General features: G+C 41.9%; 1 protein-coding gene across 3 annotated transcripts in view; it reads left to right on the top strand.

The window, feature by feature from the left end:
- Positions 1-271: 271 nt before the first annotated feature.
- PLPPR1 (phospholipid phosphatase related 1) overlaps positions 272-25,273 on the top strand; it is a 160,383-nt gene continuing 135,381 nt past the window's right edge. The window contains exon 1 of one of the 3 annotated variants that reach the window (XM_085212870.1): positions 272-714. The gene's annotated coding sequence lies outside the window, so the exon portion shown is untranslated. The remainder of the gene's footprint in view (positions 715-25,273) is intronic. The other 2 variants (XM_085212869.1, XM_085212868.1) reach the window with 2 other exon arrangements.

The raw sequence follows: 25,273 nt of genomic DNA, 5'->3' as shown, positions 1-25,273 counted from the left end.
CCATCCTTCTGCGTCTTTGCTTCGCTTCTCTGCTCATTCTTTTCCTTTCCCGTTCTCATTTGCGGGAGAGGCAGCCCACCGTGCTGGATGCGGACACTGTCAGCCCTCCGCAACCGGCGCTGGGGGAGAAACAGTAGAACGGGAACAGCTTCTGAATTAGCGCTAGCAAAATACTCCCCCAGCGTGGGGGACGTTTAACCCCTCCCCCCCCCGCCCCCAACACACACACACACCTCGGCGGTGCGTGGGACCGGGGAAACCCCTGCGAAGAGAGGCTCCGGCACAAAGGGGCTGTCCTGGGGTACGGCCGGTCGCCGGCAGCCGGGGGATCTCCGCGCTCCCTCCCCTCCGCCCGCCCCTCCCTGTCCCCGTCTCCGGCCTCTTTCCCCTCCCTCCGCTCCGCAGCCGGGGCGGGGGGCTGGAACGCAGCTCCAGCGCACGGAGAAACAGAGAAGGAGAAGCGGGCGATGGGGAAGGAGGTGCGCTAATTATCCTCTTGTCATTATTTAAAAAAAAAAAAAAAGGAGGGAATGAAAGAAGGAAAAATAAAAAATAAATAATAATTTAAAAAAAAAAAGGGAAGGCAACCCCGTCCCCCCCGCCCCTCATCACCGGCGCAGAGGAGGAGGGAGGGCGGACCATGATGCCCGGCTTGCGGGCGCTGCCCGCCCGCCCGCATGGAGACCGCCGCCCGTAGCGGGGCCGCAGCTCGGGGTGAGCGGGGCCGGGGGGCCGCGAGGGGCCGGGGCCGCGTCCCGCGAGTGGGGGTCGGGAGAGGGGCGAGACCGGCGCGTCCCACGGGGGCACTGGGGCAGCGGGAGGCGGGCGGTGAAGACGCTCCGCGGCGTGGTTCTCCGCTCCGAAAGGGGCTCGTGTGCGGTCGGCTGCAGATTTGTGTTCTGCACCTGTAATGACCCTGGAAAGCGCTGAAGGCGGCGGGACCGGGGTGCCTGGGGAAGCTTTGTGGGGCCGGCTCGCTGCTTTCCACATGGCGAATGGAGGAGGAGGTGCAGCACACTTCGGGTGTGCAGCATGCTGCTCGGAGAAAGCGGCACCGGAGCGACGCGATGGCATTTATCGAGGGGTACCTTTCCGAGAGGAGGTCGCGGAGTTATCCCCCGCCCCTGCCACGGGGATACGGGCGCGCCCTCCCTACGAGAGACCCCCCATCTCTCCTCCTGACCCGCCTGGCTGCCCTTGCAGCCCACCGGCATGGTTTTACTACGGCTGTAGTCAACGCGTGTTGGTTATCCCGTCTGTGGGAGTGGGGATGGAGCGGTGCTGGCTGCCATCAGCCCAGAGAGAGACCGGCGTAAGGGAAGGTGGACACCATCTTTCTGCTACTCTGTTCCCCCGCCGTGCTCTCCTCTCACGTTCTCTCGCAGCGCTACGGAGTTGTTTGTTTGGTAGTTTGGAATGAAACTGCTTGCTGCAGTAGTGCATTATGGATACGTTACATGCGGGAAAAAGACTGCAGAACAGAGGTGTAAGAATAACAATAACACTACATGCAACGTCGCTGCCAGTTCTGGGAAGCCTGATCCCGAGACTTTTTGCACTTATTAGAAAATCTAAGTGGTCTATAAGGGAAAAGATGGTGGCATTGTGGTCAGCTGTTACTTAAAGCTTGCAGGTAGAGAGATGCAATTTGCTAGCTGATGCCCGTGGTTATTCAATTCTCCCTGTCCCTCTTGCTGAGTTCTTAAGAAACGCGTGGTCAGGGTAACAGCAGTGGTGCTGCACGTAAGGGCTCTCATGGGCTTGCTGGGATTGGGCGTCTGGAGACACCTGGGGCAGGAGAGGGACTTCAGAGTGTATTTCCTTGCTGGAAATGAGGTGGGTAGGATGAGGATAAGGAGCAGTTTGTGGCTCTCTGCTCAGATTTCTGCCTGTGTTTATACCTGGGCCCAATAAGGGGTTATCTTCCTTTGGTTTTGTGTGTCTGTTTGCTTTTCCCAATGCTTCAGGTTTCATAGAATGTGAACTTGTTCTTGGATGGGGAAAGAGGTTTCCAGAGGAATTACTCCAGAATGGGTCAGGGGCTGCTCTGTGTGACTGCCTCAGCTTCTGGATACAAAGATTCAGTTTAATCTAAGGACACTCCTGTGCAGGTCCTTCTATTTTTTAAAGTCATTATGTTACTTTAATGTGTGATTATTATTTTTTTGTTGTTTGTTTTTCATAAAAATAAAAGAGCGAATCTCTAAAAGTCTGTAGTATCCTTTTTGCATTTGCCCATAGGTAAATGTGAATGTGTTGCACAGGAGAACACAATTTGCAGATTTGACATAAGAGAGAAGAAGGAAAAGGTGACATCTTTTGAGTATCTGTCAGTGATTAGGAACCATGACAACTCATCTCTTTTATCTCCCCTTATTTACTTATTTTCCCTCCTCCCCTCTCCAAATTTCCCACCATATTTCAATGAATGGCAGCCTATGCCTACCCTGGATGGAAAGCAAGTTATGATGGAAAAAAGCATGCTAAACCACTTTTTTTTTTTTTTTTTTTTTTAATTCAGGATGATGTTTAGTGCTACTTCTTTGGTGCTGGATGTGAACTTGTTTCAGAAATGGCTGATGTACCTCAGCAAAACAGTTGAAGTTGTCACTGTGTGTGTTGAAATAGGTTAATGAACGCCAAGGACTGTGCTTTTTCTTTCTAATTTTGGTGAGACTTCAGAGGAGAGAAAGAACTGGTAGAGGGCTGTGTCTTGATTCCTTAGGCATACAATAGCCTCTGCTCAGTTACAAATCCTCTAGGTGGGTCTAATATGGTAATTAGATATATTTTAACTGAATTGAGAAAGTTCAAGAGTAGAAGATTTTTGAATTTTTAATTGGGCCATAGCAGTCCATTTCATTTTGTTCTTTTAATTTTCTATCTTACTTTTCTCTGACAACCGTGAAATAAAATCCTTTTTTTTTTTTTCTCCTCACTCTTGTTTCAGTTTTTATTCCATGGTAGGAGTCTAGATACACATTGGGTTTTGTGTTTGTTTTTTTTTGTTGTTGTTTGTCTGGTTTTTTGAAGCATTTTTTCAAAATTCAAAAGCATTTATGTAACTGTTACTTCCTTGTATTTGTTGTATGTTGAACAGGTTGGTCTACTTCCTAGCACTATAATTTTTCCACTTTGTAATAGTCTCCATGGCCACACATAACTTACTGTTCTGCAGAAAACAGCAGCATGGAGGAAGTATGTTTGTCCAGTTTCTCGGTATCCATGGTGAATATTGTTTTGAGTGAGGTGTAATTGTGGAATTGTCAGTTATCTACAGCTTCTGCTGGCTGAAGTTAAGTGCCAAAAAGTTTTCTGAAAGCTGTTGAGTGTTCTATCAGGCGTTTGAAGTTCCTGATGGAATCTTAACTACGTAGATGCAGTTATCTCACCAAAATTCCAAGTATGGTTCAATTTTTAAAAAGTAAGATGTAAAATGCATGTAAAGTTCTGTGAAGAAGAAGGATTGTGTTATTCTTTCCATGGGAAACAGAAAAAAAAAATAGTTTTTTGGTTCATTTTGGCAGCCTCTCTCTTTTCTCTTTTGGTTTATGCCAACAAGATTTGTGATACATGGTTCCGCACCTCTATTCATACTGAACCTACTGAATTTGACTGTGCAGTCTAATCTTGAGTTACTGAAATCAAAGCTGTTGTTTCTTAGGAAGTGAAAACATTCCTATTTACTAAAGCTTAAATCACAGATTCATAGAATGGTTTGGGTTGGAGATAACCTTTTAAAGTTCGTTTAATCCAAGCACCCCAACCAGGGACTTCTTTTACAAGATCAAGTTGCACAAAGCCCTGTACAACCTGACTTTGAACCCTTGCAAGGATGAGGTATCAACAGCTTATCTGGACCACCTGTTCCAGTGCCTCACCACTTTCATAGTGAAAAAACACTTCTTAATGCCTAATGTACATTTCTGCTCTAGCAGTTTAAAAACATTGCCCTTTGCTCTGTTAGTAGAAACTATGCTAAAAGTTTTATTTGTCTGTTTGTTTGTTTGTTTTCTTGAAGCCTTTGGCTTGTTTTTTAGCCCATCTTTTTCTGGGTGAAAATCTCACTTGAATTAATCAGATTCAGCTTTGTTCCATTATCTTGGTTGGCAGCCTAGAGCTTAGTCCTCCAGAATTTGCTGCATAATGTCTGTTCTGGGTTTAACTGGGGACCTGTAATAGCCTGTGCTTTGAATTTTAAAATTCTGGAGGAAATCCAGTATTTTCTGATACCCTGGCTTGCTGTCATACGGAGTTCTGAAGAGGTAGCCCTGTGCTATTTGTGAGTAATGTTTTCTTGGGCTGCTGAGTAGATTATTAATTTTAAATTTTTTTAAGCTGATGACAGATAGGCTGTGTGCATCACATCTGCAAACCTAATTCTCTGATGAATACCCAAAAATTTTGGTGTTTCTGATATGTAGATATTTAGACAGTGATAGGACAAGGGAGAATGGTTTTAAACTAAAGGAGAGAAAGTTTAGTTATCAGGGGGAAGTTTTTCACTAAGAGAGTGGAGAGGTGCTGGCACAGGCTGCTCAGAGAGGCTGTGGATACCCTCATCCTAGGGATGTTCAAGGCCAGGTTGGATGGAGCCCTGAGTAGCCAATCCATTACTTGATGTAGGAGGGGGTTGGAACATGATGATCCTTGAGGTGCCTTCTAATCCCAGCCATTCTATGACTCCAGGATGCTATGACTCTGATTTTATGATGCTGTGGTATTTGGATGGGGCATATATATAAATCTAAAGACCAACATGTTTATTGCCACGATAGTGTGAAATTGATATTGCAACCTGCTCAGAGATTCTTCACTCTTACCTACTTTGGCACTTTATTGTGCATCCAAGATGAAATTTGCTCCCCAGGGGTGCTTTTCAGAGACGCTTGGCAGTAGCTGAGGGAGTAGTCTGAGTGGCACTTCTTTCTCTGTGTGTGCTCTGGTTCTGAAGATTCAATATTTTTGTTAAAGTTACATTACCACTGGATGCCTGTTGGATGACATAAACTAGGTTTGAAAAACTTAGATGGTTGAATCAGTAACTATTTTGAGTAATCTTTCACTTGGTTGTTAGATATAAATTCAGTGTTCACTTATTCCTCTCTTTTTGGAATACACATTCAATTGGTAGCCTGCAGCCTACCTCTGCGTCATCAAAATCACACTTGCTGTTAGTGCTGAGACCTCCTCGCAGTCATTCACTGCCTCAATCTCTCCTTTTCCCTGGTCCTCATAGGTTGAGTTACACCCTGAATAAAGGGTGTAGATTTAGGCCTCTGATCTTGTCTTTCCCTTGGTTACCTGGAACAGTCATGTGGGCAGTTCCAGTTTGGTTGGGGATGATGGGCAGCCTCATTCGTATGGTAATCTTTGTTGTGTTACCACTTTCTTTTCTAAGGATCGTGGTGTCTCTTGAAATGCAATTTCACCTCCCTTCCATCAATGGGTTTCCATGCGTTGTTTGCAAATTGTGGAGCTTTGCTAGTGTGAGGTGCAGGACATCCCACTGGACTGTCTGGTTTGTCTTGTGCAGCTGCCATTCTTACGATTGTACTGAAGATCATGCAAGAGTGACTGAGGATATAATTAGTTGGACAGAGGTTGCCACAGGCAGCAGAGTGGGAGCAGAATGGGCTAACATGTATAGGACAGTGTTCTGATCCATTTCTCTGAAAGTTCTATGCTGCATTGTTCTCACATCTTAATCAGAACTAGAATTAGCTTCAAAGCAGGTCCTTGTGCACAAACGTGCTAATGATTGATTTAAAGTGTCCTCTGGGGATCTAAGGACCAGGAAAAATCTAAAGGCATGCCATTTGTTATCAGCCAAGAGAGCTGTATCTGCAGGATCACAGTTTTAAGTCACCCATGGACTCGAATATCCTTTGTATTTGGAGTAAGGTTTCTTCTTTTTCTTTTTTAAACAGTGTCACTTTTATCCGTGATAAGATGGCATGGTTTATGTTATCACATACCTTCCATTCCTTTAACTTAGTTTAAATAGCCTTTAAAGTGTACCATTCCTTTGATTTTCCTTTTGTTGCACTGTGAAGGGCTGTAAGCGAAGGGCTGATTCTTTGCTCAGAAAAGTATTGTATGGAGGAGCAAAACATAATTTTCATGGCCGTTATTACTGGTGACAAAGACTTTGCAGAATTCATGAGGTACAATGGCAAATGTGAGACTGTGATTGCTAAGTCCATCATTACAATTCCAGGATGTAGCAGTGATTTTAAAGTTGATTTCTGCACAGTTACAAAACCGAACCTCATTCCTAATCCACAAGTACAGATTTTGTACAAATCTCAGCAAACGTGTCTGGATCTCATGCCTAATGTCCTCTGCAGATTCATCTGAGCTAACCTCAATGCCTGCTTGGAGACTGTTGTTGCTAATGGGTTTCCAGAGAAACGGAGGGTCTCACTCCCCTCCAAATAGCCACACTCTTCAATAACTCAAATGGCAGCATGAGATTTCAACGAACATTTTCATAGATGTTTCTCATGCCCCTTTTTTCTGCTTTGTTGAGGCACCATTGAGCTCAGAATCCTGCTTCACAGCCCATCAGTTCAAATCAATCAAGGGAAAAAGAGGAGGAAAAAATCCAACTTTGATGGAAACATACATGCTGCAAAAGGCAGTTGTATCACATTTATATTCTGCTGCATGCTTCTGTCACCCACACTGGTAAAGTACTCAGTGGAAAAAAGAAGTACATTTAATTTCCACACCTGCAATAATTTACTGTATCTGCTGAGTAATTACCAGTACCTTTTATACAGTAACTTATTTTTCTACTTCTTCCCTTCATTGTGCATAGGAGGGTTCACAACTCGTGAACTGAAAAGCAAGCCAGTTTGTGTTAGCTGCTTGTTTTTAAATTGATTGAGACACTCACCTAGAAACTTGAAAAATATATTTCATGAAACATAGCTGGAATTTTTTGCAGAATCCTATGAGAACCATTTAAGGAAGAAAGGAAAGGTGCTGGAAGAATGAAAAGCCATCATAAAACCATGTCTTTTTTTCCCTATTGCATCTAAATCACACTCCTTTGTGCTGGGGGCTTGCTTGTAATACCAGTAAAGCACTCCTGTGAGAATAATGCTGTTCCGATGGCATACCATATTTGGGTAAATGAAGTCAGAAGCACCATTTACACAATCTCACATAGGAATCTTACCCTCTCACAGAGCAGTCTTGCTGTATATTCATTTTCTTGCATGCTAAAAATCTTTCCCACCTGTCAGACTGGCTTTGGTTGCACTCATTAAACACCACACCAGCTGCAGCAGGCAGACCTGGGGCAAGCAAGGGAGGATAGCCTGCAAAGAGCAGGGAGGTGGGATGACTGCCCTTGCAGAATGAAAAACGCCTCCAGATGATACTTTGTAAGGATAGTGCCTGCTGGTTGCTCTGAGTGCTGCTGTGCTCCTCATGAAGAGGTTGGGAGGTGTCATCCAATTGAAGTGTGGTCAATAGAGAGAAAAAATGCATGAGAGCATAAACATATTTCTACTGATTCTTAGAGATATGTCAGGAGGCTCAAAATCCCTGCTCCTAATGGTTGTGGTATATAGTAGGTTGCAGAACTGTTGGCTGTAACTTACCAAGCTGAAAGTGGAACAGATTTCAAAGAACTGGATGTGAGTGCTGCATCCAAGAGAGAGACATGGACCTGTTGGAGCACATCCAGAAGAGAGTACAAAAATGACCCAAGGGATGGAATACCTCTCCTGCGAGGACAGGCTGAGACAGCTGGGGCTGTTCAGTCCAGAGAAGAGAATACTCCAGGGAGACCTGAAAGCAGCCTTTCAGTATCTAAAGGGGGGCTATAAGAAAGAAGGGGACAGGACAGACTCTTTAACAGGGTCTGTTGTGATAGAACATGGGGAAATGGTTTCAGATTAAAGAGGGGAGATTTAGGTTAGATATAGGAAAAAAGTTTTTTTGTAGTGAGTGTGGTGAGGCTCTGGCACAGGTTGCTCAGAGATGCGGTGGGTGCCCCATCCCTGGAAACACTCAAGGTCAACTGGACCAGACTGAGCAGCTGTTCTGCTGTAGGTGTCCCTGTTCAGTTCAGGGGAGCTGGACTAAATGACCTGTAAGGCACCCTTTCAAGTCAAATGATTTTATGATTTATGAAAAATTAATTGATTGTGGATCATCTTTGCAGTGGGGGTACTTAGGGATTTAAGCTTCTCATAGAAAGTAGTTCAGCTTATGAGTGTTGATAGTTGGTATGTTTTTTAACAGCAGAACAAGGTCAGTCAGAAGACACCATTCTCCAGTAGTACATTTCTAATGCTAGGGTGAGTCAGGAATTTCATGTCTCCCTTGTGCAGATGTAAGGCAAAAATTTTCAGAGGTTTCACATCCTTGCATCACTTAGGCAAGGCAAGTTAGTCTCAGTTACCTTGAGAATACAGACAGTTATTTGGAAAGACATACCACGACTATTAAGAGCAGGTAATGTCTTTCAGCAAATAAAATACCACTAAAATTAAATACCACTCAAGATATACCCAGTGTCCTGTGGATCTTATTGAGACTCTACTCCTTGCTTCTTCCATGTGTGCTCCAAATACAGATCCAGTGTGCACATGGATTTGTCCTGGCTGTGGTTCCAGAGGAGCAGACAAAGGACACATTTTGTAGTGCTTTTGGATAAACCTGAGGTAGGTCATGGGTTGTGCATGGCAGACACATGGCGACAGTGAGACTGCCTAAACAAGAGGAAAGTTGTTGGTACATAATCGCTTCAGGCACCACTGCAGCGTGGAGAGAAGCCACTGTCTGTGTGAGGTTGATCAATATAGTACCTCCACTTCTGCTCTAGTGTATTTCCTGTACTTGAAGCCATTAATCCATGTATCTGAGAAACAAGTTGAAAATTTTCAAATATGTTAGATAAAGAGAGGCAACTGAAAGGAAAGGCAATAAAGAGTTTGATTATCTTCAATTTGAACGTTACAGAAGCTGTGATGACAGTGTAGAGGCCAAATTAATCTGTCCTGCTGCCCTATCCCTTTAGTTCACGTAAGCAAAACAGCACCTGGCTCACCCACAGGCTATCTATCACGGAGTTCAGACTACATAAGGGGTGCTGGAATTGGCTTGTACACAACATGCCTCAGCTAAGACATTGTGCAAGGCAGTTGCAGAATATAACTAATTCACAGGTGTTCAGCAAGAACATTACTGTCTGTGCTACAAGAAGGTATCTTTCAAGAGAGGCTGTTCGAAGACTATGTGTCAGTCATTCCTTTCTGTGATCTATATGAGAATGGAGGAAACTTTGACTAGAACTGGCTAGTTTATTACTTCACTTATCTTGTGCAGGCAGTTTCCATAGCAAAATAAAATTCAGGAACATAGAGAATTCTGCCAAAAATTACTCAGGATTTAAAAATTTTGACCCCAAACAATAAGAAGAAGTACTATTCACAGGAAAAAAAACTGATACACAGCTGTTTTTTGGAGACTTTGCTTTGTTTTTTATTTAAAATTGCAACATAAAGTTGCAGTATTTTATTTGTTTTTGGTTTTACTATGTATGTGTTTATTTCCAAAGGAACATATGAGAGTTCATCCATTCTTTCAGTGAATGTCTTCAGTGAAGTATATTGCTGTCTTCAGTTTGCTGGGATTGTACTACTTTTGAATTTGGTATTTAAGAAAAAAGAAATGGTGCTTGAATTAACAAACAGATATTAAGGATGCAGTGTAGGCCCCCTGTTCTCCCCAGTTCTACTTACATAGAATCATAGAATCACCAAGGTTGGAAAAGACTTCCATGATCATCCAGTCCAACCATCCACCTATCACCAATATTTCCCACTAAACCATGTCCCTCAGTACAACACCTAAACATTTCTCGAACTCGTCTGGGGGATGATAATTGCACCACCTCTGTGGGCATACGTTTGTGTTCTTTAAGTGGGTTCTTACAGAGATTTTCTGGAGTCTGTGCTTCTGTGTTGGACATAAGAGGTAAAGTAAGGGAATAGGGAACCCTGAAGGGAATTGTTTTTGGTTGGCCATAAGCACATGCTGTTTTTCTTACTGACATAAAGAAAATGTGATGCCATTTCAGATAGAATGAAACATTTTGTTTGCTTTGTGCTATCACTTTACAGCATGTAGTCCCTATCTGTAAAATAAATATATAAACAAACAAGATAGCAAGAAAGAGTTCAACTTTGAAACCAAATGCTGGCACTGTTGACTGAAACTATATTCTTCTGTCCACTCACTGACTGATTTTCAGTTTCTTTGTTCTTTCCTTCAGATTTTGAAGGTCTCTTAAGTGATGGGAAAGCAGCCACCTGGTGTTCAATAGAGTACCGGTGGTATAAATAGGATGGACTGCATTTATTTAATATTACTTGTGTTTCCCAGGAGTGACAGAGGAAAGAGGAACCAAAACCAATTTTTTCCTGCCTCAGTATAAGAACTCTTCAACTGAGAAGTTTTTTATTTTTCCTAAGCCTGTAACAATATTCCTCCTCAGTCATAACGTTAGACCTTGCTTCCTACTACCACCAGAGTTACGAATAAACAACTTTCATAAAGAAATACTAATGTCTGGCTAAACAAAGAGAATAAAAGGATGTTCCACATAAAATTGCAAAGAATGGATGAATATAAGGTCACCAGCCTTATTTGTGTTTCTGTTGGCTTTCATCTCTAAATATGAAGGTACAGATCAAGTAAATGATAAATGTTAACTTCCTTACACTTTTTCAATACTGATGGATCTGCATTTCCTGGCATGACAGTCTCGACAGTATTTTCCAGTACATAATGATCTACAATTAGTCTGCAGTCTTTAATCTAACCTAATGCTTATGTCTTTGGTTTAATGCTATCAGGGTGTTCAAAAGGAAAACAAAGCTCTTAGAATATCAGGTAATCCATTTCAAGAGGAAACTTGTTCTTCAGTGACTTTCAGGCCAGTCGCCATATAAATATTTCATTTACACAGAAAAAAAATCATGATTATTATCAAATAACTGGTGTTATTTTAAAGAGAATAAAGTTGATAGTCTTAATACTCAAAATACACTGTATTGTATCTCAGATGATACTAGATGAACTTAGGGGTGGGTGTTATTATCCTTCCTGGTAGCCTGGAATCAGGAGAGCATCTGGTGTATGTTGTCCCTTTATCATATGACCTTGAAATTTGTACTGCTCACCTATGCCCAGGTTACCATCAGGGCAGAGACCATCATTAACTTATGCTGTTGAACTGTGTGTGGGATACTTTCTTGGAAGTGATTGTGCTAAGTGAGGGAGTTGCTTGCTGCTGCACTCCTGGCAGCATATGATGATCATCATCTGCCATGTCAGTGCCCTCCATGACAGAAGTTGTCCGCTGTTGACTACAGTTCAGCATCATCAGGAAGGGAATTTCTGACTGAATTTGCAATTTATTTTTTTTTAACATATTTTTGGTATTAGAAATATCTACTTGACTAGTGTTTTAGGAAAGACTATTTTTCTGTAAGCCTTCACTTGCTTACCAGAACTTACCTTGCTAACAAATAACTTTATCTTCCTCAGTTATGTCTTCTTGGGAAACTAACGTCTTCATAACACATCCTTATATTATTAATGTTGCCTTCCCCGTACAATAATAAGGCTTCATTTATCTTCAGAGCTATTTTTTCCTTGGATTCATTTATACATTGAGACTGTTTCTGCTCCTGTCAGTGACTTGGTCTGATGGATGTATCTCACAGTCCTTAAAGATGACTTTATCTGATCCACAGTTACTCATGGAGTTCTTAGCTGAATAACTCAGTGAATGGCTTCCCAGCTCTAAACTCTTGCACCAGAGACATCAAAAAAGTTGATGTTTGGCTGCATTATTCTGGGCAGGAAAATACACTTGTAAGTGCGAGTACAGTAAGTTCCAAAGACAGACATGCTTTCGAAATAATAATTGCCAAAAACAAGGAGAAACAACAAGAAAAAAAAAATGGGAGGATTTGTTGAGTAGAGACAACTTTTCATGTTTGTCTGACTCCTAAATTCCTTTTGAGACCACAGCAGTTTCTGATCATAGGAAGTCTGCTCTGATTTGGAGGACTAGCAAAACCACTGTTCAGCTCCAAATCCTGTTTCAAAGGTCTCATGCTAAATTTCACCTTGGAGTACAGGGAGATTAGGTTTGCTTCTTACAATGACAATAGGTAGTAGATGAAAACAGCCCATAGAAAAATACTAAGCAAAATAGTAAGCATTAATGCTTGTAAAATTTTAATTTAAATCTGTGATCAGAAGCAGAAGCCAGTCAATACTGCAGATAACAAAGAAAAGAGGAAAAAGTATTTATTTCTTCAATGTATTCAATGGGGGAAACAGAAAAACAGGAATAAAATCTACACTGTTTTGTGAAGGAGAGTTGAGTCAGGCAGAAAATGGTATGTTAATTAGAGCAGCATGAGTTTCAAGTAAAGCTCATAAAATCACAGGACAGGAAAGCACATTTTGCAATCTTTGCCTTGGTGGCGTCAACACCGAAATGTTTTGTTTGGCACTGAGTGGCTCTGTGGGAAAAAAAAGGGTGATAGTAGGTCGGGATGCCTGTGTTTCTTTCTAGGCATCAGCCTAGGGCATTTCCCGTGCTTCGCCCCTTGTCAGCTCCTCCGCTCTGTCATAACAGAAAAATCCACTTATCTTCTCTGCATGTGACCAGTGCCCTCTGTGTGAAGTATCCATCTCAGGATGCAGTGGTGTTCATCATCCTCAACAACATTTTATCTATCCTGTCTTTACAACGACTCATGCCTTACCTGCAAGCATTTTCTGCTTTGTGTGACTGGTTTTGTGTGACTTTCTGAGTCATGCAACTGTTCTGGGTTTTGTTTACGTCTACATACTCAGTGGCAGAGCCTTCAACAGCCTGGCTGGCAGGTCACGTCCTTTTCAGGTTGATTTCCATCTTGGCTTCCTGAAGAATCTTGTACTTCACAGCCTTGCTTGAATTTCCAGTTGGCCTTCCTTAATTTGCTGATCATCTCAATCTTCATTTATTTTTTTGTCTTACAGTTTTGATTTTATCTCCATATAATAATGATGTCAGCAGAAGGAAACTGAGGCTTCTTCAGTAACTGTATCAGGAGAGTAAACTGGGATTATGTGCAAGAATTAGGGCATTTTGGATACTGAGTTTGTTTTAAGTCTGAGCAGTCTCAGTGTGAGACTCCGAGTTTCAATCAAACCATCAGTGATTCAAGATTGGTACTTTAAAAAATGATTTAGGCAGTCAAAGAATTCTTCTGCTGGAAGGTTTTGCTGATGAATTGTGGAGTGCAAGAGGTAGTTGAAATATTTCAGTTCAGGTGAGTGGCAGGTGGGAATTAGAAACTAATTTTCAGAACTTCTCTCTCCCTCAGCCTTAACGTAGCAGAAATGGTTCATGCTCTGTTTATCCGTTTGCTTTAAGCAGTAGCTGAACATCCAAGCAGTTGACAGCTTGCAGACAAATGCTGGGGTGCTGGGGAAATGTAGTTGTTATCTTGAAAGTCATGCAAAACTTCATGTGATATATGCACAACGTGCCTGTATATGACAAATGTGGGTTACTGAAGATAAAGCTGGACTTTCAGTGGGATGGCAAAAGGCAGGTGATATGACATAGAAGGAGAAGTAGAAAAAAAAATCTGAATGAAGTGGTATAAGTGGTAGTGATTCTGTGAGCATCAAGAGATGTTAAAAGATGTTATAGGAATGAGCCTTTGTCTCTGTTGCATTCCTGATTTATTTATATCTTCCAGGCTGACGTGAAGGGGGGGGGTCTCCACCTTTGGTCCTATTTTAACATATCTACGTTAATGCAGACCTTCACCTCTACAGACCAGTCCTACAAAGCAGAGCCCTCTTAGTGCTCCTTTTCTCTACTTTTGCTTTTGGAACACGCACCTAGTTTGACCAACTGAGCAAACAGGGAAAGTTTCTTTTGCTTGTCTTGTATACACAATAATGCATGTCTTGTCTCAGGAGCATCCTCTGAAAAGGCGTCTAAACTTGACAGGTATCTTCCAGAGAAGTATACATTCTTTTCCTTTTTCTTTATACCTGGACATGAAGGGAAAGTTTATGCTACTGATCACAGCTGACAGCTGAATTTGTTGCAGACAGTGGAGTTACATAGGTTTATGTAAGAGGATAGCCTGTGTCATGTGAAAGTGAATTATAAACCAAAGCAGGCAGCCTAGCTCTATGCGTTACACATTGCTGTGTGAAATTAAGCCAATCAGAATAGTACGTGAGGCTTCTTTCATTTCTGGTTTACTTAAGTTAAGCAGTGAGTAATGCAGGTATTCAGTCTCTTTCTAATTGCTGTGTTAATTTAATTTTCTTCAAATTTTTAGAAATCTTTATTCTGCTAGCCAAGTCTCAGCTCCCATCTTGGTCATTTGTACAGCCCTAACATGAAAAAAAAGACAATAATAAATTGCAAACTGAAATCTTTGGGTGCCCATGTTTCAAGACAAATGCTAGACTTGTTGATGTTCTTTTTTTTTTTTTTTTTGACATGCTGTGATGCAAGGGATTTTCCATACCACCTTTCTTCCTCCTGTTGCAACCTTTTTCACAGAATTTGAAAGATTTTTGATGCTCTTGAACTTAATGGCAAACCTTCGAGCTGAACAAGCCCAGCTCTCTCAGCCTGCCTTCATAGGAGAGGTGGTCCAGCCCTCTAGTCATCTTCATTGCCCTTCTCTGGACTCAATTCCAACAGCTCTACATTCTCCTTTCTTGGGACTTAAATCTGTTTACTGGATTTCACAAAAGAACAACAAAGGCACACTTTTTTCAAAACATCTGCTATTTGAATATGCACCTCAAGACCATCCACTGTTTTGTTATTGTCTTTTTTTTTCTTTTTTTTTTTTTTTTCTGTGAGAATGAAGAAAAAGTTATTCCTTACCTTTTTGTCACAGTCTTCTACCTATCCAAGGACCGCTGTACTTCACTCCCTCTCTGGATGAAATAAACACTGATTTATTTACGCATTTCTTTTCTAGACAAATTTGTGTTGAGCCCTTTAGACTTAGCCCTAGGTATATGCTCATCTGCTTTTTTTTTCTGCCACCTTCCACCCCATTTTGCTAGCTTTGTATCTCTTTGTAACTAGAGGACAATCAAATCAAGTTAGCTTCTCTGACACCCGAAAGACCTGGAGCTTGCTCAAGTGTTTATTCTGCCACTGAGGAACTTCCAACACTGACAGACTTCTTCAGGAAGTTACACATCTAGGTGATTTGGCCAGAAAGGAAATGGGTGAGACATAAAATAGCTTGACAGAAGTGGAAAGGATGGATGCTCCGATGCATTTAGGTCGTGAGTGTCCAGGGACTAGAAGCAAGCTGTGGGAAGGTTGATTACCTTACAGTCTGCTACCACCTGCTGAGCACCTGGAGGCTGCCACTGTCAGGTGGGATGTTGAGTGTGATATGTGACTGCTCTGATTTCTTTGTACCAGCTCCAGTGTCTGTGGTTACAATCACAGCTTATCTGCTGCTGACTGGGTACAGATCGAATGTCCAAGCTACTACAATTTCCAATAACTCTCTGCCTAATAAGCATCATCCTGGAGAGGGTACACGGGAAGGTCAACCCTGATGTAGTCTGTAAGTTTTAAGAAGCCAGGGCCTTAAGGTGAATTACTGCAGATGATCTATTTTAACTAGACACAGACATAAGGGGAGAGACTGGATTAAATAAATAAATGTTTTGTAATGCTCTAAGCAAAAGCAGCAGGAATGTAAGTGAGAACACTGTTTTTAGCATGACTTTGAGCATAGGACAGGCTTCTGTAACCCTAAAATGTTCTCATAATACAATGAAAATTAGCCTAGAAATGAAAAGGACTTAATTAAAATGTTAGTCTCACTTAGCTAACCACTTATTACTGTGATAGCGTAGCTAAGTTTTTTAATGAGATGTGCCAATTATAGATGTTTTCTTTTTCAAAAACGTAGGGAAAAAAAGATTTTCAAGGTCAATCACTGTCTCTTTTCATTTAAAAGAAGATATACTCCTTTTTAAAGTGGTTTTGAAAAATGGGTTTTGAGGAAAGGACAATTCCCATGGTCAATATGAAAAAAAAAATAAAAAGCCAGCTCAAGTATCCTTTTAATCCACTTTAAAACCCACTGCATTAAACTGAAATATAGTTGCTTTCTGTGCTCAATGAAAAGGAAGAAGGGAAAGACTTTGAAAGTTTAGAAGATAATTGGCATTACATGAAATTTGATGATATGCTGTATTCTACAGTTTTCTCTGATAGATTTCCTCTAACACAAGAGTGTGTTCATAAGTAGCATATTTCCTTTTTTACCATGAGGCTGTTGTATCAGAGGACTTGATTGTCATTCTGCTCTTCACATGAACAGATACTTCAGATAGAAGTATTAGCCAGTGGCAGTTAAACTGCTTATCCTTTTCAGGGCCTTCAGCAACCACAGCTGCATGCAAGCCCTGCTTGTCACAGAGGGCCGTGCTCTGCTGACACCTGCATCACTGTAATCTATTTGAAGTCTTGAAGGAAGAGTGGAATGCAGACCTTTCCTTTCTCTAATGGATTTCGCCTGTCTGTGCCACGAGATTTGTTGCGTCTTTGTTGCAACCTCACCCTCAACCCTCTTACTGCTCTCATCTGCCACCATCTTCCTTTGATTCCTCTGAAAAGGCAATAAAACTAACCTTTTCTGTGCTCATTTCACCATAAAAATTTATTTGCACTCTGTGTCATTTAGAGTGTTAGCAAAGCTTATCTCCAGAGCAACCATTTATACTGTGAAACATTTGCACTTTACCAGTCACAGTGGGGTGATCTCTATAGGAGTCAGACAAAGCGAAGCCTGGGTGCCTTGGCTTCCCTGTGAAACCAAAGCAGGGAAAGTGATGACTGTTCTGGAGTTGCACAGCTATCTCTCTGATGAGCTATCTCTCTGGCTTGGAGACCAGCAGTGCTTCTTCCCCTATTTCACTGCCCATAAAAACATTTCACAGGAAATACTATTGCAGCCAGCCAGAAGTTTAGAAAATATTGTTTTTTTAGAAATCCAGGTTTTCAGGAGTTTGTCCCTAAGTTATACTTCCTGTGTGCTCTTGCGTAGTCCTGTATGCACAGCATGCAGGAAAGATTAACATAGAATGATAAAATCATAGAATTGTCTGAGTTGGTAGGGACCCTTAAAGGCCATCTAGTCCAACTCCCCTCCAATGAGCAGGGACATCTACAGCTACATCAGGAGCTCAGTCCAGCTTGGCCTTGAGTGTCCCCAGAGAGAGAGCATCCATCATGTCTCTGGGCAATCTGTGCCAGTGCCTCACTACCCTTATCATAAAAAAACAAAAACAACAAACAGCAAAAAAACCACCTTTGCTTTTCTATCTAATCTAAATCTTCCTTCTTCTAGATCTCTTTTATGTACATGGGTATATTTTGTGTGTGTGTGTGTGTGTATGTATATATGTGGTTTTTATCACTCTCCTCTTTCTTCTCAATGCTGCAGTGTTCTGCTCCTTTTCATACACCATCCCAAGTTTCTTGAGAGTCAAAGCCTGCTGCTTCACCCCGGCTGCCAACTAGCTCAAGTGGAAGCAGCTTCATAGAACAGTATGGCTCAAAATCAAATGGATATTCACCCAGGTGCTTGAGGGTTTTGGTAGCTTTCCGTCAAGGAGGTATCTCAAACCTGATTCAGGCAGATGTGTGAGGACAGTGCTGGGGCAGCTGATGTACAGACAGCCTGCAGTATCTGCAGCTGGCTGTGTGGCTGCTCTGCACACGCCATGCAGCCAGCGTAGTTACATTTCCCTGGAGAAATGATAATGATGAGGAGTGATCTCTGCCACTGGCCTCTTTTCTGGCACTACTGCTGGGTTGAGCATCCACATAAGACGGTGGTGGGAGCTTTTGTCTGGGAGATGGAATATCACTGCCTGATGCTGCCCTGATCATGGCCCACTTTCAGTAAAGGCAGCATGTTAAATAATCATTAAAGTTTGCGCACATGAAGAAAATGTCCAGAATGAAAAACAGTCATTAGCCAGCCTATGAAAAACTAGTAGAGCACTGAAAGACACAGAAACAGCTCTTTGCTTTGAATAAAACTGAAAGAGCCCACTTGAAAAGAAACTTTCAGAAAATTGTCTCGCTTTTCCCTATGGTATGGATTGGAAAGCATTTTAGTTACAATTTGCTGTGGAAGATAACTGTGCTTGTGCTCACTCCTAGCAAATCTGGCTGAATCCAGGTCACGGGGCAGTGTGTTGTGCTCAATAAACGTGGACTAATGTTGTCCCACACAAAGAGAGTAACTTTCTATCCTTTTCTGATTTTCCTGACCATTCGACAGTGAGTGACATGAAAGAGAGCTTTCAAGGAAGGGATAAAGTGCTTTATCTAGTGGTTGGCAACCCTGCCCATGGCAGAAGGTTGGAATTAGGTGATCATTGAGCCATTCTGTGATATGATTCTATGCAGTGTGTGATCTGAGTTGAAAATCAGTGCAGTGTCTCCAAATCCCTTGCACAGCTCCTCTTGCAGCAGGGGGGTGCTGTGAGAATGCCCCTCACTGCACTGAAAGCACTGCTCGGAACAGGCTCAGGCTGTGAACACACACTGAGAAAAGGAGGTTTTTGCAGGAATGGGAACCCTCGAAGCTGGGTAAAAGCTGAGCAGAAGTTATGAAACATCAGAACTAAGAATTAGACCTCAGAAACTCACAGACAAAAAGCAATAGCCCATAAGCACAGCAAGCACTGACAGCAATCACGCAATGGTGAGCGTTGTACATGCTTTATCATGATTTAAGCAATCAGCAGCAGGGTGCAGCAGCACTCAAAGGTTGTCTGAATGCCATTTCTGGTCAACTTCCTTTTTTGACAGTGGTTACACAACTGGATATTAGAGAACACCATTTAACTTAAAATTCTTCTCTCCTTGGACTCTGTTAGACCATTGCTGACTGATCTGTTGGTTAATTTTAAAACCAATGTTTCTTCATTTTTGTTGGGCTTCATGATACTGGCATTGCTTTGCAAGCTAGCAAGCAGAAAAACTGGTAGTTTGCTGCATCTATGACAAAAGGACATGTAACTGCTTTTGTTCCCTGATGTGGTCTCAAAAGCTTTCAGTTAACTAATTAAGGCTCCAACCTCAGTCAGGAACTTCGTTGAAGCTCTGCCATTTTCACCAGCTGAGAGCATAGCCCTAAGGATCCAAGAGCTGTGTTTGCCTGTACCAGTTTTGTGAAGGAGAAGGCAGGTGTGATAGTATTTTGATGGGAAGAGTTCGCAAGGAATGCTCATGGCATGGAATAAATTACTTACTATCAAGTTTCTCATCAGTCTCCAAGGAATTAGTGCTTGATTTAATCAGTCCTTTGCTATCTTACTTCTTGAAAGAGACTGTTCATTTCGGTAATTACTTCGGCAGTTTCTGTGTTGTCTGAGCAAGACAGTGATATGTAGCATGGCAATAACTTGTAAGTATATAGATAACAATAAGTAAGAATATAGATAATAAAATCTTTCATTTGAACATGGCTTTTGTAGAAGCGTCACGTAGAAGTGTGCTTGTCAGATGTGCACAGTGACTTTCTACAAGCTGCTCCTCCATGTTCAGCCATCTCTTGTAGTGAGTAAAAGAGTGGTGTGGTATAAACAACAACAATTGTTGCTTGTTGCTGGCTGAGTAGCTCATTTGTATGGACCATAGGCAAGAGGTGAGCTGTTGTCCCTTTTACTCTTCTAACCATCCACTAACTCAGTAGGTCCATTGAACTGTCTTGTTTTCAGATCCAGCTATTTTATAGTCTCCGTTCCAGAGCTGTGCTGCTGAAATTTGTTTTATATTGTCTGGATTGCAGCTGCATGTCATTCACAGCTGGGCTGAATTTCATCTACAGAACGTATTCCACACTATGCTTGTGATGAAATATACTACATTTTTTAAAGCCTGTAACATGTCGTGTTAATCTGTTGATGCCCAGCACAGGTGAACTCCCACAGGCTTCCATGTACGTGCTGTGACTCCTGACTGCATGGATTTATCAAAACATAACATAAAAATATATATAAGCAGCAGGGTGCTTTTCCCCTGCTGTAATTTCCTTTAACTCCATACTTAAGGTTCTCTCAAGACTGTATTCCTACTTGTGAAGAAATTGAGATGTGTAAAAAGAGAAAGCTACAAGCTCTGGTGATTTGTGTTGTGTGGAAGTAATATACGCTGTCCTTCCTGTTCCAGCTGTGCACAGACAGATCTTTGATACTGTACAGAAGCCAGTTAAACTGTTCAGTAAATCAGGAGGCTGTTCCTTTAGTGCCCTCCTGTTCCCTCATCCACACGTGTCTTGGCTTAGCTGAATAGAAGGGCGATCCCAGGTTGTGGTACCTTGCATCTGTCTGCAGGGAGAGAAGGACGGGTGTGGAGATCAAAACATTACAGTGCCAGAAGCATTCGGAGGTCTGCACCTAACTCCACCTCTGACCTTGTTAAGTCACTGGCGTACTAGTCCTTCAGTGGTAGTTGAGAGCTATCTTCATGCATTTTGGTCTATGAAATAGGAACTGCTACTAGTCCCTTAGCTTGCAGAGAAGGAGAACTATTCCATGAACAACTAGGAAGATGAGGTTTCTGATTTTTTCTGGGTAGACTTCTTAGTCTAGATATTGCACAGTGAAAAAAGTTCAGAAGGAGTTTACTTAATTTGACCTTCCTAACACACACATGAATTCAACAGCTACGGCTTTAAAAAGAAACAGGACTATTGTGTAGTGTAAGGTCTGTAGAACTGCAAAGTAGTTGCAACGCAAGAGGAGTTTAGCAGTCTGATCAGCCCGGAGTGCCACTGACGGACACTTGCACAGACTAATGATTTTCTGCTATCCTGGCAAGGAGATTTTCATCACCTGCACAAGGTAAGAGCTCTGCAACTCCTTCTGCTGGCTATTCCCCCGAGCAGTTTGTTTCTGCTGATGATAACTGTTCTGTATTATTTTCTCTCTTTCTGTCCTCCAGAGGCACATAAGCAAAACTCACTGGCTCTGCTGTAATGGGAGGGAGAATGTTATATGCAAGTTTTTTTATTTGGTTTGTTTGTAGTTAGGGGTCTTCTTGAATGAAAACTGATGGATATTACAGGATTGTTCAAAAGTAAAAAATCAGTCTTTTTAATGTGAATCTATTTTTTTGTTGTTGCTTAATAGTTTCTAGGAAAATAATTTTTCTTTGCCTTCTTTTGAAAGCACTCTGTTGTTTAAAAACTGATATCTGAAAAACAATTTCCACCTGGAGCTGCACTCATTTTTTTTAATTTTTTTTTTGGTGGTCTAGGATTTATAATTAGATCACATTCGTGTAAGGTAGTCAGGCATCCAAGAAAAGGGGAACACATTGCCCTGGAAAGGCACACATACAGTACTTGTTCATAATATTCTTTAACCTCCAAATATTTAATCCCATGGAATTTCCTAGTTGGATACAATTTCTGTGTACCTAGCTCAGAGAAGAAAAACAAGTATATTTTTGCTAGGCTTAAATTCATTAGAGATTGCTATGTCAGTAGGGAGAAACAAGGAAATAGCCGAAGCAAGTATAACTTAGGATTGGAGGTGACATCCATGAAAAATATTCTGTGCTTTTTTGCCTGACCAGGCTTTGTCCACCAATGTCTTCACATTAATCACAGCTAAAAGGTTCTGTGGGAAACCTTTTGCTCTATGTTAAGAAATACTAATGAGGATGCGGACTTAATGTTTTCTCATTCTTCAGAGGATATAATTGCTGGAGCTGAGGAAGGAAGGCATGGGGTTTTAACCTTGAATATGAGAGCATCTTCTCTTAAAGATGCTAAAAAAACAGAAGCATAAGATGAACAGCAACTAATATTTCTGGTGGCAGAAGAGGCAGTTAGGTTGTAAATACCCTGATACATGGGCAAAGGCCCTATCTGTGCTCTCAGCTAAGAAATAGATTAAGAAAATCCAACAATTAGAAGTGGTTTCACGCAGCAGCTGCATGGTAGCACAGCAAGACTAAAAGTAATTGCATGTCCTTGACCTAATGTCAGATGGTGTGCTGTTACCCTCCTAGGATATCAAATATGCAGGGAGGGCAGGGAGACCAAGATATCCATTATGGATTTGTGTGGATGCATAGCTGGGTGAATTGTTTCTCAGGTGCAGTAATTCCTAATGCTGTGGAAGAACAAGTTTAATGTGTTTACGTGGGATGAATGTGGTTTTATTTTCACATGGCTCGTGTGCTTACACCTGGAGCTTGAATTCAGTGTCAGTCTAAACATTGCCTTCAGCTTGCTTTCCAAATCACAAGAAGCCTGTCCTGGTAATCCAGACTGCCAATGTCGGCATCTCTGATGTGATTTTCTCAGAGACAAATCCCAAATGATTTAGGGCCAGTATTATTTATAGCTGAAGACCAAAGCCCCAGAATAGAGCACAGTTTATTTTGTTTTTATCTATAACATTCTGGTTTGCATTTTTGTTAGTAATGGGGTCACAAAAGAGATTTCTTGCCTATTATTTAAACAAGAGCATGTCTGAAAGTACATTGTTAGCAAGGTACTCAGCACGGAGCAGATGCATTCAGCAGTGCAGTAGGGAGTGGCATTGCCTGCTTGAGGTGTCAGGGAGCAGCAGCCGGGAGCTGTGGTTCTGCACGTGGCAGCAGCAATCCAACGCTAAGGAGCCAGGAGCAGCAGCAGATCACACCCTGCACTGTATAAAACTTACGGAGCAGAGTGCTGCGAGCAGGACAAGGGCATGGAGCAGCAGTTTGCACTGGGCAGGAGAGCAAGGCATGGTATGTCTGCTCACTAGTAGACTGGTCACCTATCAGCTGCCTCCCAGACAACATATCTCATCATGGTCTTCACCAGGCAGAAAGGTCTGGCGAGAAAGATGGTAGTGACTCAGGCAGCCCCTGCCTAAAGAAGCAGCAGTTCAAGTCTTCGGCTGCAGCGAGTGCCTGAGTCTGTTGGAGCCAGAGAAGGGAGGAAGGACTTCACCTGCGTGTGGTGTGAACAGGTCTATGACCTGCTCAGTATGTTGGCAGCACTCAAGGAGGAGTTGGAGAGGTTAAGGACTATCAGAGAGTGCGAGCAGGAGATAGGCTTGTGGTGTAACTCTCTGTGAGACAGACATCGAGGTGATACCAACTCTTTGGTTGCAAAATTACTGTGAATAGGCAGTGTCCTTGCTTAGCACATCCTCTGTGCAGACTTTTGTACTTTTCTTGGAGAATACAGCGATGTAACTTCAACAGGGCATCTGTTTTTCTGAATTTTGTTAATGCATGGGATGATATCCATGAGAAAAGGAATTCAAAGTGATTTAAATATCTTACTTAAAAAGTGGGTCCATAAAAATTTCCTGTGAGGTTCATTTTCATTCCAGATGTCATAATCCTTCCATTCTCTTCTTCCCTTCTTTCCTTCCCTTTCCCTGAAGGTGATTTTGAGGGTCTTCTGTTCCAAGAAATTCAGGAAAGAAGGCAGTCTGTGTATTTAAACAAACAAACAAAAAAAATCCATGTGCTAGAGCCTCATGCTGATGAGAACATGTGCTATGTCTCTGCTCTTCCCCAGGTATAATTTTGTCTTGATTGAGCAAGACTTTCTTTTATGCTGTCACAACTTTTTAACTTTGGCAGTTGTCTCCAGTGTGTCAGGCAAGATAGAAGAAAGAGTCACATAAGCAGGGCTGTGAAGGACTTGCTTTCTCTCCTTCTTGTTTTTTTTTTTTTCCAGCAGCATAACCCCAGGTCACAAGGAGCCTTGTTATGCAATAATGGTGTTGATATTTTAAATAAAATAACTCAGGGAAAAAAATACATCTTAGCATCCCCTAAGAAGTCTGTAGTCAAGAAAAAACAAGTTTGATGAGATTTTGTATGCCAGAACACACACAAAAAACCCACATTATTGTACTTTGCTTATCTTGATGGGAGTTGAGCTGCTGTAGCCTAGCTGTCCTAATGTGCTTTTCCTTTCAATTTGAGAGACAACAGCGTAGTATCTACATGAACTTGCTCGCATAGTTATTTGCACAAGTTTCTTTAGTGTTATAAACACTGAATTATAGAAAAAAAAGTTGGGAGCTCAGAGATTAAGTGACTTGCATGAATTCACCTGTTAGTTTAGTGGCTAGGTGCTGTGTTTCCATAGAATCACAGAGTAGCTTAAGTTGAAAAGGACCTAAGATCATGAATTTCCAGCCTGCCTGCTGTGGGCAGGGTTCCTACCCACCAGATCAGGCTGCTCAGGACCCCATCCAAACTGCTCTTGAACACTGCTAGGCATGGGGCATCCACAGGTGCTCCAGAGTCCCAGTCTCATATCCTACATATCGGGAATTAGTAGGCCTTGTAGGAGGAGTGCATTGCGTTGTTTCTCAGAGTATTGACTTCTCTCTGCAGAGACAAAAGCCTGTTGTGTTCATCTTGCTTCCTTAGCTTCAGCAAGTGTCCTGCAAAGACAGGAGGATTTGAGGCTGGCAGCATTTAGCAGAGGCTGCTACTGCTGGAAAGCAGCCAAAACAGGTGTAAATGAGGAGGTACTTGGTTATGTTCATTAGTGGTGTGGGTTTTTAATTCACTGTGTAAGAGAAAATGCTCAACTGCTTCCACAGAATGCCAAACTAAGTGAAAACAGAGGTCTTGAGAGTGACGAGAGGGAGAGGTAAACGCGCTGAAGAGCTTCTTCATCAAACATCAAATGTGTAGAGCTAATAGATTAGTCATAACCCTTTGGGAAGTGCAGCTGGTTTTCTACACACATCACCTCTTCGTATTGTAAGGGGGAAAGAAAATCTGAGGAGTGTGATGCTTGGCAAATTCCACTGTCTTTTTTTGTTCAGGGAGATGATATTTCTCCTCTCGGGAAAGCTCACACATGCTGTCTTTCTGCTTATGGAAACAAACAACTTCCAGTGGAGCTGAAAAGAGTTCTATTATATTAAATCTGAAACTTTTCTTGATCAGCGTCATTTAAGCTGTTTTCGTGATTTCTTTTAGTCAATCACTTGTAGGTTTGCAAGGGACAAAAATGTCTCTGCAAGTAAAAACATGATTCTGAACTTCTGGACCTGAAAAATGGACTATTTTAAGAATGCTGTGCCCCTCTCTTTTTCAAAAGGTTTGATTTTCTGTCCAAGGCATTATAAAAATACAAGTTTACTGGTCCACCGGGAAGCATTTCATCCTTTTTGCAGGTATTTT

This window comes from Meleagris gallopavo, chromosome Z (assembly GCF_905368555.1).
Source record: "Meleagris gallopavo chromosome Z, MGAL_WU_HG_1.1, whole genome shotgun sequence".
NCBI lineage: Eukaryota > Metazoa > Chordata > Aves > Galliformes > Phasianidae > Meleagris > Meleagris gallopavo.
This window is presented reverse-complemented; position numbering and strand designations above follow the sequence as displayed.